Below are 19,156 nucleotides of genomic sequence, written 5' to 3'. Positions count from 1 at the left end.
GTTAGAGCGTTGGCCTGCAGTCCCAAGAGACCCGGGTTCAGTTCCCGCTACCGGCATGTACCTCAGTTGCAGTTAGTTTGTCCCCGGCTCTGGTTGGGTCGTGTGGGTGGCAGCCATTCGATGTGTCCCTCTCACGTTGATGTTTCTCTCTCTCTTCCTCTCTCTCCCTCCCACTCTATCTGAACAAAATTAAAAAAAGGAAAAATGTCCTTGGATGAGGATAAAAAAAAAAAAAAGTTAGTGTCAGTAAAGACAGTATCAATAAAGAATTTGGCTGGCCTTTGTCCCTGGATCCTGGTAGGTAGCTTCTAAATCCTTGGCACTGTGGAGTGATGGGAATGTCTGTTATTGATGGTGGACCTAATAGTTTATGTTGTTGACGTGACTCATGGTACGCCCCTACATAGTTTATACTAATGAGATGACACAGGATGGGGATTTGCCACATCAGAAAGACTAACCATGTGATTAGATAATTGGGGTTTTAGCCCTGTGATATCTGCATGGCCTCTGGGAAGGGAAGTAGGATGAGAGACTGGGTTCAACTGAATGGCCAATAATTCAACCAACCATGCCTACCTAACAAAACCTCAACAAAATCTCTCAATGCTGAAGCTTCGGTGAGCTTCCCTGGACAACAATATTCTGCATATTGTCACATATCGCCGTACCAAGGGTGTAACACATTCTAATGCACAGGAAGAGGACAAGGAAGTTTTGCATTTGAGACCCTCCCAGACCCTGGCCTGTGTCTCTCCTTTTGGTTTGTCCGATTTGTATCATTTATAATAAAATTGTAGTCATAAGTATAGAACTTGGTAAAGTTGGTGTCAGAAGTCATTAAAGTTATCAATAATTTGCATAGTCTAGTCTCATAACATTATATTCTTTCTTTTTTTCAATTATGGTTTACATTCAATATTACTTTGCATTAGTTTTAGGTACACAGCATAGAGGTTAGACAATCATATACTTTACAAAGTCTTATCCCTGCTATTTCCAGTACCCACCTGGCACCATACATAGTAATTACAGTATTATTGACTATATTCCCTATGCTGTATTTTACATCCCCAGGACTATTTTGTAACCACCAATTTGTACTTCTTAATCCCTTCACCTCTTTCACCCAGTCCCCCAACCCCCCCGCCCCTCTGGCAACCACCAGTCCGCTCTGTGCCATGAATCTGTTTCAATTTTTTGTTCTTTAGATTCCACATATAAGTGAAATCATATGGTATTTGTCTTTCTCTGACTGCCTTATTTCACTTTGCAAACTATCATACATTACATTCTTTACTAATGTATTTTGTGCTAGGTTCATAGCATGATAATATCTGGAGTTTATAGTTCATGAATAAAAAATGAACAGCCTCATGAGCATAATCCCAGTTTCTTTATTCAGTCATTCCTAATGTCAATAATGAGAAGGCATATGCTTTACAAAGACTATGGCAAGTGCTAAGCCATCTTATAAGAAACCTTCAGTCTTTATTGTTTTTTTAGTTAGGTTTTGATGTGTCTCTTTACTTCTTCAAAATTCTATTTCACTTGATGTTTTTCTCTGTACTACTAATATAAATAAATGAATTTATCTTTGTGTATTTTTAACCCATGACTAGCATTTCATTCTTATCACAGGATCACAATGAAAACCGTTAAAGTATTAAGCTCTGTCATCAGACTCTTAGCAGAACTCATGCCAGACTCCTGGAATATTTATCTAATGCACCCAAAGGTTCTTTGATAATTTAATGAGTTTCACCAACATGCGGAACTTCATATTCTTTAGCATTTGAATCAGTAGGTCTAACATGACCCATTTCCTTCTATGACAAAAATCTGTCCCCTTTGTATCATTTTAATTTAGGTTACAATAGACATTCTGTTTTAGAACTACTGGTGTACCACCCTTCACTTCTTGAATTGTCCACTACATTCTTTCTAACAAAGGATCACAGACCTCTTTTAAGAAAGCACATAGGGATTATGTTCAGAACAAATGGCTCAAAAATGTTTTATTTCTCCTTTCAGTCAGAGAGCATATCGTGGTCAGTAAAAATAGCTTAAAAACAGCTTGAGGTAGAAGAGGTGTCTTTCAGTTACCATCACCTACTTCGTACTCTATAAAAGGATACGTGCATACACTTTTATAGCTTGAAGATGCTCCTGGTAGGCATCAGTGCACCCCGCTGAGAACCTCATGATCTCTAGAAATTCACACTATACACTTTATTTGTAGAGTGAACAAATATAACTTCTCCTTAGAGCACCTACGATTCTGTCCAATTTAATTGGTTATCAGCTCTCTATTACCTTGCACAAAATAAATTCAGATTCTAATACATTTCAGATTTGATTTCTAATGGTTTTTTTTCATTATTTCCTAGTGATGATGTGTACTACATCAAATTGTTTTAGTGGTTATTAATAATTAATTTCTTTGGTTTTCTTTACAATTGCCTCATTGGAGTTCAATGGAGGTATACAGTCTTCAACTTTTGTTGTAATTCTTTCTTTAGCAGCAAAAAGAAGTTGTGGTTTAGTTGGCACTTTGAAAGTACTTGGTACTATTATCTCTCTTTAGTTATCTCGTATTGTAGTATAGTATGAGATGTGCTTGGTAATTAATCATTGCATGTGTTCACACTACTTGAGAAAAGCTGCATGTGAGTTTTGTGGAGTTACCTGTTGTTGAAGGAGGAAATCATATACCCTTCTAAGCACAGAAAATAAAGGAAAAGAGGAAAGATGTCAAATCAATGTAGTAGATTGAGTAAATGTAGCATCCATATGTGTGTATGTTCACAGACAATTTCAGGATTTCTTGGTTCTCCAGATGCCTATATGTGAATTCTGGTTAGTGCATTTCATGTATTATACATGTTACATATACAGGTGTGTGTGTATAGATATGTGTATGTGTACAAATGTACAGTTGGCCCTCTGTATCCACACCTACAACGATTGCATCTGTACTGAACATGTAGATACTTTTTTCTTGTTATTATTGCCTAACGATATTTACAAAGCTTTTATATTGTATTAAGTATTATAAGTAATTGAGAGATGATTTAAAATATATGGGAGTATTCACCATTTTATTAAAGGAACTTGAGCATCCTTGAAATTTGGTATTCGAGGTAGGTTCTGGAACTAATCCTCTGCAGATACCAAGGGACGATTCTCTGTGTGTGTGTTCACACACACACATTTTTTTATACTAACTCGCTCTGGTCAAGTGAGAAGCTGGGGCTGGGTTGAGAAACAACTGGGCTTCAGGCTTTTCTCTAGTTCCTAAATTACATCTATGGAAATCTAAGGCTTAGAGCAACTAAGATTGAAAAAATAAAAATCACTGTACTAACTCCATTGATAAGATATATAAATCAGAATGAGGACTAGTCAGCTATGCAGATGTATAAGAAGTTTACAGAGATAATGACTTTTTGGTCCTATTTCATCCCCACTCCATGCTCTACACAATGAGGAGTCTAATTATATAGCAGAGAAGAGAGAACTATACAAGCATCAAAAGAATGTAGAAATGAGAAGTGCTACATAATTTCAGAGAAGGAAGTTATAGGGAAATGACATTTGACTCAGCTCTGAAAAGATTTTCATCTTACACATCTTTCTTTGCTTCTTACACATATATAATCGAACAATAAATTTAATTTTCTTCCCTGATAGGTCTATGCTAGTTACCATAAACCACAATGCTATTAAGATATACTATGCCTTCATAAAATTGCTGTCTTAATCTGCTTTATAAAATAAATTAAAACAATATGATGACAGTTGCTAGGTTTGTGATTACGTAAATAGGTAAGTGCTAAGTTTTTGTTCTTCATATTTAAATACTGAGATATGAGATACAAAATCTTGAGGGAAATATTTTAAAATGTTAAAAATCTTTAAAAACATACATGGGGCCCTGGCCGGTTTGGCTCAGTGGTTGGAGGGTCGGCCTGCGGTCCAGAGATACCAGGGTTCGGTTCCCACTAAGGGCACGTACCTCGGTTGCAGTTTGTCCCCGGCCCTGGTTGGTCGTGCGGGTGGCGACCACTTGATGTGTCCCTTTCACGTCAATGTTTTTCTCTCTCTCTCTTTTCCTCTCTCTACCTCCCACTCTGTCTGAACAAAAAATGGAGAAGTGTCCTCGGGTGACGATAAAAAAAATAAATAAAAACACACATGGGACCTCTCTCTATTATTTTTGCTACTCTCTATGAACTTATAATTATTTCAAAATAAAGTTAAAAAAATGAATGAAAGCCCGGCTGGTGTAGCTCAGTGGACTGAGCGTTGTCCCTCAAACTGAGAGGTAGCGGTTTGATTCCCAGTCAGAGTACATGCCTGTGTTGCAGAATCGATCCCCAGTTGGGGGTGTACAGGAGAGAGCCAATCAATGTTTCTCTCTCAGGATATTCTTTCTCTCCCTTCCTCTCTCTAAAAAAGATCAATAAAAACATATTTAAAAAATAAATGAATGAGCCCTGGCCAGTTTGGCTCAGCGGTTAGAGCGTCGGCCTGAGGTCCGGAGAGACCCGGGTTCGGTTCCCGCTAAGGGCACGTACTTCGGTTGCAGTTTGTCCCCGGCCCTGGTTGGTCGTGCGGGTGGCAGCCACTCGATGTGTCCCTTCATGTCGATGTTTCTCTCTCTCTCCCTTCCTCTCTCTCCCTCCCGCTCTATCTGTACAAAAAATGGAAAAATATCCTCGGGTGAGGATAAAAAATAAATAAATAAAAAATAAATAAATAAATGAATGAAAAACACCTGAACATATATCTACTATAACATTTGAAAAATACAGAATGATATATAAAAAAGCCATATAAGTGAAAAAAAAAAAAGTTTACCCATAACCAGAAGCATAATTATGAAGTGGGATATTAAGTATCTTGATAAGTAAAAATTAAAAAACAAAAACAAAAAACAAACAAACAAAAAAACCCAACCTGACAAATTAATGGAAAAATCATTGAAGAGAAAAAGAATTCCCTTTAACAATCTAAGATGTGTACCTTTGGAAGACAAAACATTTTAAATTATAATTTTAATATGAGTTAATCTCAATCCACTTGTAAGTCCTAAACATATGTTTCTAAAAATTAAAGAAATTGAGCAGAGAGTAAAATCTATTCAAAATATATTAATTATATACCCAATAATTTCTTTTATAAAGTACAGAGTTTAACATAAATTAAAATGTATTCATTAATTAACCAAAATAAAATTGAAACTGAAACTGGTTTCAATGAAAATTGAAAACCTGTATGACAATAAAAATCTGGAGAGTGTTATGCGAGTAAAGCTTGGGCAGGGGAAAGATGTGGAGGTAGGGAGAAAAGTGAGCAAAATGCCAAGAGAGGTAATAATAGAGGCAGAAAGAATGACAGAAAGAACAGCAGTCAGAGAAACCAAAAGACACAAACAGGAATAGTGAGGAAGGTAGGAAGAGAGGCACAGAAGAACAAAATAAGAATGAGAGAGGAAGAAGGAAGTGTTGGGAACAGACAGAAAGAGGGAGAAAGGGAACACTGAAAAACAGAGAGAGGGAGAGGGAAAGATGGACAAACAAAAAAGGAGAGGAAGAAAGATACAGAGAGGAAAAACAAGAGACAGACACAGGGAGATACAGAGACAGCTTCGCAGGAAGAGAGATACCAGGGAAAGGAGAATCAGACACGCAGAGTAGGAAAGACAGATAGATATACACATACAGAGAGAAAGAGACTGAGACAACATGTAGAGATGGACAGAAAGGCAGTGACCTAAACAAAGTGGGAAAGACCAATGACTGGAGAAGGGAGGGAGAGAGAGGGAGAAAAGACAGGCAGAGAGGGAGAGGCAAACACCAGGAAGGCACACACACACGTGCACACACACGGTACAGGGGGTACACAGAGAGACACTAACAGAAACCTAAGGAAAAGAAAGGAAAAAGGAAGGTTATAAAAAAGGAAAAAAGCAAAATGTGACAAAGGATGGATAAAACCAGCTGTAGGCAAGAACGGAAAGTATGTGCTATTTATTTTATTTTTTCTTTTGTAGTTCTCAACATAAAACTTAAAAGAATACCAGAAGCTTAAAAAAAAAAACCCTCAGTAATCAAGATGAATAATATTCTAATGTACTACTTTAAAATTTCAAAATCAATGCAGAAACATCTTTGCTGAACGAAATATCCAAAATTTAAGCAGAAGCTTAAAAAAAAAAAGAAGATAAAGTTCTCTTGGCATTAGGCTGAAATAATGAATCTGATAAAAGACCCTCATTTTAATAATAGCTGTTAATATTTTCATGATCTTAATTACTTAGAGAGTTGCAAATCAGAAAGAAACAAATGAAAGAGTAATGCTATTCAGCACTGATGAAAGGCCATTTAGTGATTTTCCTGTTATCTCATCTATAAAAGTTATTTATCAAGATCAAAATAATTGTTTCATATGAGAAAGATAAAAAATATCACAGCAATTTCAAATACTGTTAAAATTTTGGCTAATTCCAGGTAAAAAGCAAGCAAAACTTTCAAAAACCTTTCAAATAAATCAGCTACACACAAATGGACATATTTTTGTTATTCAGTATCTCCAATATGGTGAGATACCAGTTTGAAGAATCACAAAATATCAAAATAAATGTCAAAGTTTTCAGACAGTACGATTAAAAACCAGTTCTAAAAAACTTAGTTGATTAGCATTTGCTCTCTTTTGCAATGTGGTATTTGATTATGCTAAATATAGAAATGACAGATCTAGGTTATGCTGTTATGAGCACTTTAAAAATTATTCTACCTTTTTCCCCTACAAAAAGGGTAAAAAAATTAACATAAATTTTGAAAGTTAAGCTTCTTACTTTCTTAATTCCCAAAAGAAGGCTCTCATTCACACTGTATTTGTTCTACAATGAAATTTAAGATTGAACAAGCTGTACAGCATGCCTATTTTAAGATGAACCTGAAAGAGAAGTCATTTTTCTAACCAACAATTTGTTCTGCTATATACAAATACCAATGAGCACACATATAAACCATTCTATCAACAGGGTACAAGGAGTATCACAAATTTGGGGGGTAGGGGAGAAGAAACTTATACTAAGAAGCAAATGACTCCTACTCCTCATTCTATGAGCCTAAACAAATAGATCTTTGCAAAAATAAACAAAAACCTTGGACATGGCAAGAATTTTACCACACATGTCCCTAGCAAAAATTATTGTACTAAGCTAACATAAATAACTCTTCATATATAAGATTACCTTTTATACATGTTTAGCAAATGAATTAAGAGTCACATACCTTCATTGTACTGGTATTTGCTTCATCAATGAATGAAAATGTACTTTGCATAGTATCTTTATACTGATGCTCTGCATTGCTCCTCCAGAGCTCATCGCACACACAGCCAGCTGATTAGTCCGGCATTGGGAGAGTGCTGCTTAGAGCAGTCTAAAGCACTTGCTGACGACTCAGAGACAATAGAAAGTCAACAGCTGTATGTTGTGATGTCATTAACATTCTAGCCAGTCACCACCCAGAATATCTGAAATGCATCAGAAGCTATATTGAGCTTTTCATTAGCAATTCAGAAGCAATGATGCAAAAGCCCACAACAATGAACTGTGCCGATTGTCAGGATTTTTGAGATTTCTCACTATTAAAATTTTGTTGTACACTAATGCTTGACCTCACACAGATGAAAAAAGTTGAGATAATGATATTTTCCTCTAATTCTCTAAGGAACAAGATGTATGGAATCTACGCATGGTTAATACATCAGATTTTAAGTAACTCTTTTTGACACTTCAATATCCCTAACAAAATGCTTAAAAAAAAAAATCAAAGACCAATCTGTCTACAAAAGCTGACATACCATGATAGTTTTGCATCTTCAAACTGACTTAATTGTCGCAAAGAAAAAAAATGCATTAAGAGCATAATTCCTTATTTCTTAATTTGTTTTTGCTAAAATTAAAATGAGTTTGCTTATTCTGGCAGGAGCATTACTTCATACCAACAGATGGAGACAGCAATAGTACTGTGATCAGAGGACAATTCTGCCTGTCAGATGCTTGTCTGTATCAGCTCAAGTGGTGAACTTACAAGAAAAGGAATCAACTGAAACCAAATTAAAAAAAACTCAACATTCAATAACTATAAGAACATAGACAAAATAAAATGAAGAAGATACAAAACAGATTGTGTCTACTGGGCAGAATACTGAATAAGTGTACATGTGTATTTAAAAAAAATTCTAACCACTGATTTTTGTGATAGCTGGGCAAAGCACCTGCCTGTGTTTCCCGTTTTGTGAAACAAAGATTATATTTTCTATTAGCATATAGGAATGCTGTATAAGGATTCTATATCAGACAAGGCTCATCATTACCTGTAGTATTACAAGAAAAAATGAATACCACTAACCAGAAATACTACTTTTCTTTGCCACTAAAAGGTTAAGTTTTATAGTTTATATAACCCTACAGATCAGCAGTATTCTATATACCAGCCTAGTAAACAGCAAAATAAAACACCGACTTTGTAACTTGTAAATGTTATTGCTTTTTCAAAATAGGCTCAATTTCAGCCCTGTAAGTAGATTTAAGTTAATAATAGATATAAATCCACAAAACCTTCCCTGACCATTCAAACAACAAAGGTGGTAAGACAGCTAATATCAGTGATTCTTGTTTGAGAGCTTTCACATTAAAGTTTCCCCAAAGACCTATTTTCCAGTGTATAGTACTTTACCATGCCCTGTACTTTTTGGTACCCAGATGCTTACTTGCAATAGGTAAAAATTAAGTACCAGCCTGAGCACCCCAAAAACAAATATCTAAAGCCCTGACTTTTTCAGAAATGGTTCAACTTTTATCAAAGGGTACAAATGATTTTTTTTCTCAGATAACATCTTCGTTACTTATGAGAAACATATATTCGAGGCAACTTTCCTTAAAAACTGTAATAAGAGCTGTTGTTATGAAACAGATGGACAAACTAAAATGCAGAATAATGCACTTTTATTGCAGCAAAAATTAAAATGAGTATTTCTACTAGTCAAAAAAAATCAGGATAAATTCACTTGTGTACATGAAATGCTAATATTTCAAATGATTCTATTTCTCTTTGAGTTATAAAAATTGTCAGGTCTTATAAATTCAAGTAATTCTAAATTAGTGAAAAATCATAGTTAAAATATTTTAAGATGTAGTAATTACTACTGTCAAGTAGAAGCATCCCTCTAATTCCGAAGGGAATGGACTTAGCTGTTAATCATGAACTCTGATAATGAACGCTTAATTTAGGAACAACCTACAACTAGCTAATAAGACAGAAACGTCAATATTATCTTTGGATACTACACCATTAATTACATATGTTAGTTTTAAGTGTTTAGTGTGAAATTTGAAACATTTAGAAAGGTTTCTAATGATGTCTTATAACTGTGCTTAAAACATGCTACCAATGTCAGGTAAAAAGACAAACTTTCAAAGAATAAATTCTCAAAAAGAGAAATATGAATTAAACATTGATTTTGTGCTTGCATCTAAATTTCATACTGTATTTCTTAGAATATTCAGCAACTTCATCTGCAAAAACAGAGGCACACTGACTCTATTAACACAGTGTTTAACTAGAGTTATAAGGTAAAGAGATAACTCCCAACTGAATTATAGGAACTGGGGCAATGATGGAAGTAATAACAGAAATTTAATTGTCTAAATCTAATTATTGACACTGCTGATAAACTTTCTAAATTTTCTGATGCCTTAGTTCTTACATGGCTTTTTAAGTACTCGACCTTTAAAAGTGAAAATAACATTTGAACCTAATTCTCTCACATATTGCCCAAGACATTCTAAATAAAAAAAAGCAAATGAGCATGGCTGGTGTGGCTCAGTGGTTGAGCATCGACCCATGCACCAAGATATTGCCAGTTCGATTCCTGGTCAGGGCATATGCCCAGGTTGTGGGCCAAATCCCCAGTGGGGGGCATACAGGAGGCAGCCAATCAATGTTCTCTCTCATCGATGTTTCTATCTCTCTCTCCATCTCTCTCTAAAATCAATAAAGAAAAACTACACACAAAAAAGCAAATGATTATCATTACTAAGGGCCATCTTATGAGAACTAATTTTTTTAGAAATTTAACATTTTCTGAGCAGAAAATCAGTATTTTGTGACTACTAATTTAATAACATTCTGACAAGGATCATGAATAGATGACAAAACCCTATTAGGTGTTATTAAACAAGACATTCTCTACCTTAACCAAGTGATCAAGTTTAATACTACTAATAATATGACAGGCTAACCGTATATGCTTCCTGATCACCTACACAGTATTCCTCTGAAAACATTTAATCTGAATCTAATCGTAAGGAAACAATTTGACAAATTTAGACTGTGGATCATTGTGTAAGACAGCTAGCTTGAACTCTTCAAATATCAATATTATGAAACAAACAAAAAATAGGCAAAATTATAAAAGACTAGAGACACGACAACAAATATTAAGCATTATATCTGACCAGATTCTGTTTTGTCAAAAGCTATAAAGGAGAACAAGTGGAGAATATAAATATGGTTAGTATATTAGATGCCAATATTTTATCAATGTGAAATTCTGGGGGTGTGATAAAAATATGAGAGAGAGACCCTTCCCCCCAAAAAAGGGACAAAATGTTAAGAACTGGTAAAGCCAGAGGCTGATGTTCATTACACTATCTTTAAACTCTTTTGGTCAACCTTTTCCAGAAATCTTTTTTTTTCTTTTTGAGATCTTATATTTACCGTCGCATTTTTGTATATTAGGAATTTTTAAATATGTTTGTTAATTTTTTAGGGAGAGAGGAAGGGAAAGAGAGAAACATCTATCAGCAGTTTCCTGCACGCCCCCTACTGGGGATCGAGCACAAAACCCGGGTATGTGCCCTAACTGGCAATCCAGCCAGGACTTCTCAATCCATGGGATGACACACAATCCACTGAGCCACACCAGTTGGGCAGGAATTTAATATACCTTTTAAACTGTACTTTAATGTGAAGTAAAAATATCACATTTTAAATTATATTTTATTTTTTTCAGTCACCATTTATCCCCTCTATGCCCTCTTCCACTTCCACCTACCCATCCCCATCCCGCCATCACCATGCTGTTGCCTATGTCCATGAGTTCTTTTTTGCTCGGTCCCTCTACCTCCCATAATACACACAGAGCTGCCTGCCTATTCTCTAAGTCTGTCTCTAAAAAATATCACATTTTGAAGTATAAAATATAGGATACAGAGGACATTATCCTGCTAAGGAAGGGTTCTTTCTACTAATTCATGCCTGACAATGTGGGTTTCTGCACCAACACCCACAACCCACTCCTTGTTTTAAGATACTCTCCCCATGTGGTATTGTGTGTTAAGAGACATATGGCAATGGCCCAGAGAACACAAGATAACCAAGGCATCTGGACCCTGGAAATTTCCTCATTCCCATAAAATTCTGTTACTTTTACTGAATATGAAATTACAGTAACATAAAAGATAGAAATTCATTTCCTGTGTTCTATTTTTATTTATCAGCCAGAATAGGTCACTCAATAAAAACATTTATTTATAATAATTGTCAATAAACTATAAAAGTATAAAAATCTTGAGTTGGCTTGGTCAGCACAGTTCTATTTATATTATACACTATTAGTAAAATGCTTTCTTTGGTTTATGAAATACTAATAGTAATTTTACACTTGCAATGAACCTCAGAATCCTTCAACGCTGTTTTATAGTTCAGGAAACTACAGCTCAGAAGTGAAATGACATAATGACTGTCTTAAAATAAAATGGATAGCAGTCTTTTTTTTTTTTTTTTTTTATCCTCACCCGAGGACATTTTTTCATGTTTTGTTCAGAGAGAGGGAGAGAGAGAGAGAGAGAGAGAGAAACATCGACGTGAAAGGGACACATCGAGTGGCCGCCACCCGCATGACCAACCAGGGCCAGGGACAAACTGCAACCGAGGTACGTGCCCTTAGCAGGAACCAAACCTTGGTCTCTCTGGACCGCAGGCCGACGCTCTAACCGCTGAGCCAAACCAGCCAGGGGTGGATAGCAGTCTTAGCATAAACTAGCCAATCAGATTCTATAACAAGTTTCTATCACATATTACTCGGACATGGCCCAACATTAACCTGGCCTAACCTACTGATTTGTTTTTTCTTACTAGATTTGATAAATTGCAAAGGTATATAATATAAATATGAAGGAATTATGTTCCTCATAGCAAGGATTACTTTCACCTTGTGAACCATGAAGTTCATTCCTAGACTGCTTTTTCCTATGTCCTGTCACAATGAGTCTCCAGTAGTCTTATTACTTATATTTAGATGCCATGTTGCACCTGAGTCTTTTCTCTCCTGAAGTGGAGGTACTTCGTGATGTGTTTCCTGTCCAATTAATACAAATGTGCAGTTAGATGAAAAAAATGGTGCTTCAGTAGCAATCACCTAAGATTAATGTCAATTTATTCTTATTTCCTACTTATGTCATAAAAATGTGGCATATGTAGTATGCCAGGTAGTAAGTAGCTCAAAAAATATTAATTTAATTAGTCCTCATAACAATAACCCTAAAAGAGACATTATTATCCCTATTTTGAAGGTGAAAAGACAAGAGGTACAAATAGATTAAGTGACTTGACTCGTGTAGTGTTAGGGTAGTGCCAAGGAATGGTAAGTTTTTTGTGAGCCTGAAGATGAGAGAGGAGTAAAACAGGCAAGGACTTGTGAGTGAAGTTGAAGACCTGGAACTTTTCCTGAGACTAATTAGAGAGACAATAAAGACATTTAGGTTAGTGACATGAACAGATTTTTTACTTAGAAAATAGCTGATGCCAAATAAATGGATAAGCCCTCTAAGGGAGAGTATATACAGAGAATAAGTAAGGAGTTGAAGGCTGACTCCTGGGGCATAAAAAATTCTATTTAAACTGTTTCAGTAATACTGCAACAAAAACATCAATAATACATGCATCTTGTGAATCTATGTTTATCCTAAGTTCAACTAATAAGAGTTCTGATAGCAAAGGTTATTGTTTTATCAAAATCTATCTGGTTTCTCTGTTTTGGTAACAAGAGTTCAGGTATCAAGAGATACCTGTATCTTAAACCCTTACCTGTTTTAAAAACTTATTTGGAGCACTGGTTGGTTTGGCTCAGTGGTCAGAGCGTCGACCTGCAGACCAGAGAGATCCAGGTTCGGTTCCTGCTAAGGGCACATACCCCGGTTGGGGTCCTGTGGGTGGTAACCAGTAGATGTATCTCTCTCACATGGATGTTTCTCTCTCTCTCTCTCTCTCTCTCTCTCCCCCACTCTATCTGAAGATAAATGCAAATATGTCCTCGGGTGAGGATTAAAAAAAAAAAACTGATTTGGAAATAATTTGACTTGGAGAAAAGTTGTGAAAATAGAATACTGTACACTCCATTCAACTTCCCCAATGATAATGATACATAATTATAGTGCAATTACTGAAATCAGAAAATTAACACTGAGAGAATACTATTAACTAATCTACACACCTTATTCAAATTCCTTTAGCAAATGAATTTTCCAGTTCCCCACTAATATCCTTTTTTCTGTTCTAGAATCCAATCCAGGATCTCACATTGCATTTAGTTGTCATGTCTGCTTAATCTCCACCATACTGTGAGTTCCTCAGACTTTGTCTCTCATAATCTTTGTAACTCTGAAAAACACTGGTCAGTTATTTTGTAGTATAACCAGTTTAAGTTTGCTCTATCCTAATTAGAGTATGCAGTTTTGGCAAGAATACCACGAAATGAAATTATGCCCTTCTCAGTGTACCATATCTGAATATATACAAGTTGATATGTCTTACAATTGGTGATAATTTACTTTGTAACTTGGTTAAGGTGTTGTCTGCCATGTTTTTCCTAGAGTTACTATTTTCCCCTTTGCAACTAATAAGAATCTTGTGGGGGGGAGGTATTTTGTGACTTTGAAAATATCCTGTTTCTCATAATTTCACTCACTGATTTTAGCATCCATTGATAGTTCTTGCATGCAGTAATTATTACCGTGCTGTTTGCCGAATGGTGATTTTAATTTCCCTCTTTTCTTCTATACTAATTAGAATTCCATTGTAAGAAAGTGCTATCCATACTCCCCATTTATTTATGTATTTATTTATATGTATGAGTATCTGTATATATATTTTATTCTATGGGTCATAATCCAATACTTTCATTTTTAAAAATTACATTCTGGTACCATGAGATGTTCCAGGCCCATCTTGTATTTTCCCTACCCCAGCTTCAGGCTTAACCATTTCTTCAAGGATTCAGAGTTCCTTTCTCTGGAGAATATTTAGAGAAGATCTGGGCATTCATGTGCTCACTGTGATGAGGTCTCACTGCTCTTGGCCCATCTCAGGACAGAAGTAGGACATATACATTCATACATCTATATTTATTTCTGTATTTCTAAATCTGCATATATAAAAAAGCATGGGTTTATATGAATATCTCCAACTCTAGTCAAAGAAAACAGGGTTCATTCTAGCCTATTCCTTTCTTTATCTGTAACTGCTTACTCAAAAGCAAGAAATCATACTTTCATAATTCATAATATATTCATTTACTTGTTCAATCTCAGAATATACAAAAGAGTTTCAGAATTCCTAATATCTCTGTGAGAAACACATTTATTACGCAGACTACAATATTTGTTCCTTTTGTCTTTAACCTTAGAGTACATAACCAAAACACTGTTTTCCAAAGTTACTTAGTTCCCTCTCTTCCCTACTCAAGTCAGCATGATTATGGTATTCATTTTTAATACAGTAAGATTCATTTGTTACTGTTTTGATCCCATTTTGGAATACTCCCTCCCTTAGCCTTCCCCAAACACACATCCAGACTTATTTGTATTTATTTTCATAGGGTATGTGATAAATTACTAGAGTTATAAGTGTCAGACTTACAAAAAAAAGTACAGTTGGAAAAGTGTTGCTCCCCTCTCATCTCTTGTATCTCATTCCCATTAGCTCCAATCTTTCTATCCCTTCCTACCCATTCCCATTCCCTGTAGGAAACTAATTTCATTCTTTTGTACAAATAAGCAGATACATGTGCATACATCTTTCTTTATATACATTCTTCATGAAGAATAGCATGCTAGACACTCTTTGTGCTTTACTCTTTTCATTTAATTGCACCATAACAGTTGAGATCTTCCTCAATCTTTCTTACAGGTGCATAGTACTCTGTTGTGTGGTTGTACCTTAATTTATTCAGTCATTCTTCGGTATGGGCATTTCAATATTTTGCAATTACACTCTTAAAATGAATACATTTGTGATATGGAAGGAAGTCTTTAGAGAAGATTTCTAAGAACTAGAGTGTTGGGTCAAAAGTACGTATGTAGATTTATTAGGTATTGCCAACTGCCCTCTGAAAGGCAGTTTGTATTTCCATCAGTAGTGTATAATAAAGGGTGCCTACTTCCCAATAGTCCCGAAACAGGACATGTTGTCATTCTTTTTAATTTCTGCCAATTTGATAGATAAGAATGCTGTTTTAAATTGTATTTTTTAAATTTTGAGGATGTGTTATTTATTTTGGTATTAAGGGTTATATTTACATTGTGTCAGTTATCCACTTATGTCTTTTTAAAAAAAATTTATTTATTTTTATTTTTAAATCTTTATTGTTGAATGTAGAATATATTACAGATGTTCCTCATTTTCCCCCCATTAACTCCCTCCTCCCCACTCCCGCCCCTCTTCCGCCTTTTTCCACACTGTTATCAGTGTCCATATGCACATAAGTTCTTTGCTTTATTTCTTCCCACCCCCCAACCCCTATCCCTTTGAGGTTTTTCAATCTAGCAATGAATTTGTACTTCTTAATCCCCTCATCTTTTTCACCCATTCCCCCAACCCCCCCTCCCATCTGGCAACCAACAAAATATTCTCTGTATCTATGAGAATTTTTCTGTTCTACCTGTTCGTTTTGTTTGTAGATTCCATTGTTGATAGATGAGTATTCATTGCCATTTTGTTTGTTCATATATTTCTTTTTCTTCAAAAAGACCCTTCATCATTTGATATAATACCGGTTTGGTGGTGAGGAATTCCTTTAACTTTTTCTTGTCTTGGAAATTCTTTATATGGCCATCGATTCTAAATGACAGCTTTGCAGGATAGAGTAATTTTGGTTGTAGGTTCTTGGTTTTCATCACTCTGAATATTTCTTGCCACTCCCTTCTGGCCTGCAAAGTTTCTTTTGAGAAATCAGCTGACAGCCTAATGGGAACTCCCTTGTAGGTAACTAGCTGCCTTTCTCTTGCTGCTTTTAAGATTCTCTCTTTGTCTTGAACCTTTTGCATTTTGATGATGATGTGTCTTGGCGTGGGCCTCTTGGGGTTCATCTTATTTGGGACTCTCTGTGCTTCCTGGACTTGTATGTCTGTTTCCTTCACCAAGTTAGGAAAATTTTCTGCCATTATTGTTTCAAACAGCTTTTCAATTTCTTGTTCTCGCTCTTCTACTTCGGGCACCCCCAAGATGCGAATGTTAGCACGCTTGAAGTTGTCCCAGAGGCTCCTTACACTGTCCTCATTTTTTTGGATTCTTTTTTCTTTTTCCTGTTCTGATTGGGCGTTTTTTGCTTCCTTATATTCCAAATCGATGGTTTGCTTCTTGGATTTATGTACTCTACTATTGAATCTGTGTAAATTATTCTTTATTTCAGTTAATGCCTCCTTCATTTCTGACTGTGCATCCTTCATTCCTGACTGGTCCTTTTTTATGCTCTTGAGGCCCTCACTAAGTTCACTGAGGTTCTCACTAAGTTCATTGAGCATCCTTATAAGCAGTATTTTGAACTCAGTATCTGTTAGGTTGCTTATCTCCATTTCGCTTAGTTCTTTTCTTGGGGTTTTGTTCTGTTCTTTCATTTGGGACCTGTTTCTTTGTCACCTCATTTTGGCTGCCTCCCTGTGTTTGTTTCTGTGTATTACTTAACGAACAGTATGGGGCTGAGACCAGATGCTGCTTGTTTGAAAGAATTTAGGAAAAACCTGAAGCAGGATCCAAGACAGGACAATCCTATGGTTAAGCAAGTGGCAACAGCTTAGGTGGGCCTTAAAGTAAGGTGGGGCGGGGCCTCAGGGAGTCAGCAGGGCGGGGCCAACAGTGTGAGCCAGGTTGCTGGAGTCCCAGATATGGCAGCTGTCTGCCGCCCCAGGGAAGGGCTCACCAAAGGAACAAAGGCGTCTGACAGCACGTTTGTCCCGGAGAAAGCCCCCTCTCCAGTCCTCACTCCAGTGCCAAACAGCTCAGTTCTTCCCTGTGTGTCTCTGGTGCCCCTCGAGCTGCCTCCCCTCCAAGTTTAGAGGGAGAGAGTCCGATAAGTCCGTGCGCGGGCCCTTTAAGGAGCTGCCTGGGGCTCCAGCCGCATCAGTTTCTCTGAGCCTCAGTTCCCGCTGGTTTTTCCAGCCAGAAGTTATGGGGACTTCTCTTCCTGGCACTGGAACCCTGAGTGGGGCACCTGGTATGGGACGGGGACCCGTCAGTCCTCAGGAAGGACCTTCCCAGCCAAGGTGTCCTCTTGATTTTTATCCGCCACACGTGGGTGTGGGGCCAGCCCTTCGCGCCACCGCCCCTCGCGCCTCGCGCCTCTGCCCCTCCTACCAATCTGGATGTGGCTGCTGCTTTAATTCCGTAGTTGTAGGACTTCTATTTAGCTTGATTTCAGGCGGTGTTGAATGATGGTTGTTCCGTAGTTTAGTTGTAACTTTGATGTGGTTGTGGGAGGACGCGATACCGCGTTTACCTACGCCGCCATCTTGACCGGAAGTCTTATCCATTTATGTCTTTTCCTCATTTTTCTATCACATCTTTGGTCCTCTGTCTCTCAATATTTTTTGTCCTTTAATTATTAAGAGTGCTTTATATACTAAGGATATCAGCCATTTGTCTGTGGTATATGTGAAAATATTTTCTTCTAGTCTGTCGGCTGTCCTTTTGACTTTTTCACAGTTGTTTCCGCCAAGCAAAACTTTATTTTTATGTAGTCAAATTTACCAACCTTTTACAGATTCCGGATTTTGAGTTACAGTGACAAAGTCTTTCCATACACCAGTATTTAAGAAGAAAAGCCAATGTCTGCTTCTAGTACTTGTTCACTGTCTCTGTCTTTCTAACATTTGGATTCTTTTGTCTAGTTTTTAATCCCCACCCGAGGACATTACTCCACTTTTTGTTCAGACAGAGTGGGAGGGGGAGAGAGGAAGAGAGAGAGAGAAACATGGACGCGAAAGGGACACATTGAGTGGCTGCCATCCACACGACCAACCAGCGCTGGGAACAAACTGCAACTGAGGTACTCACCCTCAGCGGGAACTGAACCCAGGTCTCTCTAGACCGCAGGCCGATGCTCTAACCGCTGAGCCAAACCGGTCAGGGCCTAATATTTGGATTCTTAATACATTTGGAGTTTATTTACTTATTTATATTTTGGTAACAGCTCTATTTGCTATATAATTCATATAGCACGCATTTCAACCATTAAAGTATCTAATTCAATAATGTTTAATATAGTTATAGAGTTGTACAACCTTCACCACAACCAACTTTAGAATATTTTCATCATCCCAAAGAGAAATACTGTATCTCTCAGCAGTCACTCCTCTTTACCTCCAACTCCCTCAGCCCCGGGAATCTACTATGTGTTGCTATATTTTGCCCATTATGGACATTTCATTTAAATAGAATACAATAGGCAGCCTTTTGTGACTACCTTCTTTAACTTAGAATGTTGTCAGATTTCTTCCATGTTATAGAATGTATCACTACTTTCTAAAAAATATATATTTTTATTGATTTTCCTTAGATGAAAGGAAGGGAGAGGGAGAGAAAGAGAGAGAGAAACATTGATTAACTACCTCCTGCACAACCCCAACTGGGGATCAAGCTCGCTACTGAGGCATGTGCCCTGACAGGGAATCGAACTGGTGACCTGCTGGTATATGGGAAAACACCCAACCAACTGAGCTACACTGGCCAGAGCTGTATTTCCACTTTTTATTGCAATATAATATTCCATTGTATGGATACACAACATTTTGTTTATCCAC

At 36.8% G+C, this 19,156-nt stretch overlaps 1 protein-coding gene across 9 annotated transcripts in view; it reads right to left on the bottom strand.

Moving 5' to 3' along the window:
- The window catches only part of R3HDM1 (R3H domain containing 1), a 210,546-nt gene that overhangs the window by 151,700 nt on the left and 39,690 nt on the right, over positions 1-19,156 (bottom strand). The window contains exon 1 of one of the 9 annotated variants that reach the window (XM_036253693.1): positions 7,305-7,451. The exons of the other annotated variants lie outside the window; for them this stretch is intronic. The gene's annotated coding sequence lies outside the window, so the exon portion shown is untranslated. Of the gene's footprint in view, positions 1-7,304; positions 7,452-19,156 lie in introns of those variants that run through there. 9 annotated transcript variants of the gene reach the window in all.

This window comes from Molossus molossus, unplaced genomic scaffold (genome assembly GCF_014108415.1).
Source record: "Molossus molossus isolate mMolMol1 unplaced genomic scaffold, mMolMol1.p scaffold_m16_p_11, whole genome shotgun sequence".
Lineage (NCBI taxonomy): Eukaryota > Metazoa > Chordata > Mammalia > Chiroptera > Molossidae > Molossus > Molossus molossus.
This window is presented reverse-complemented; position numbering and strand designations above follow the sequence as displayed.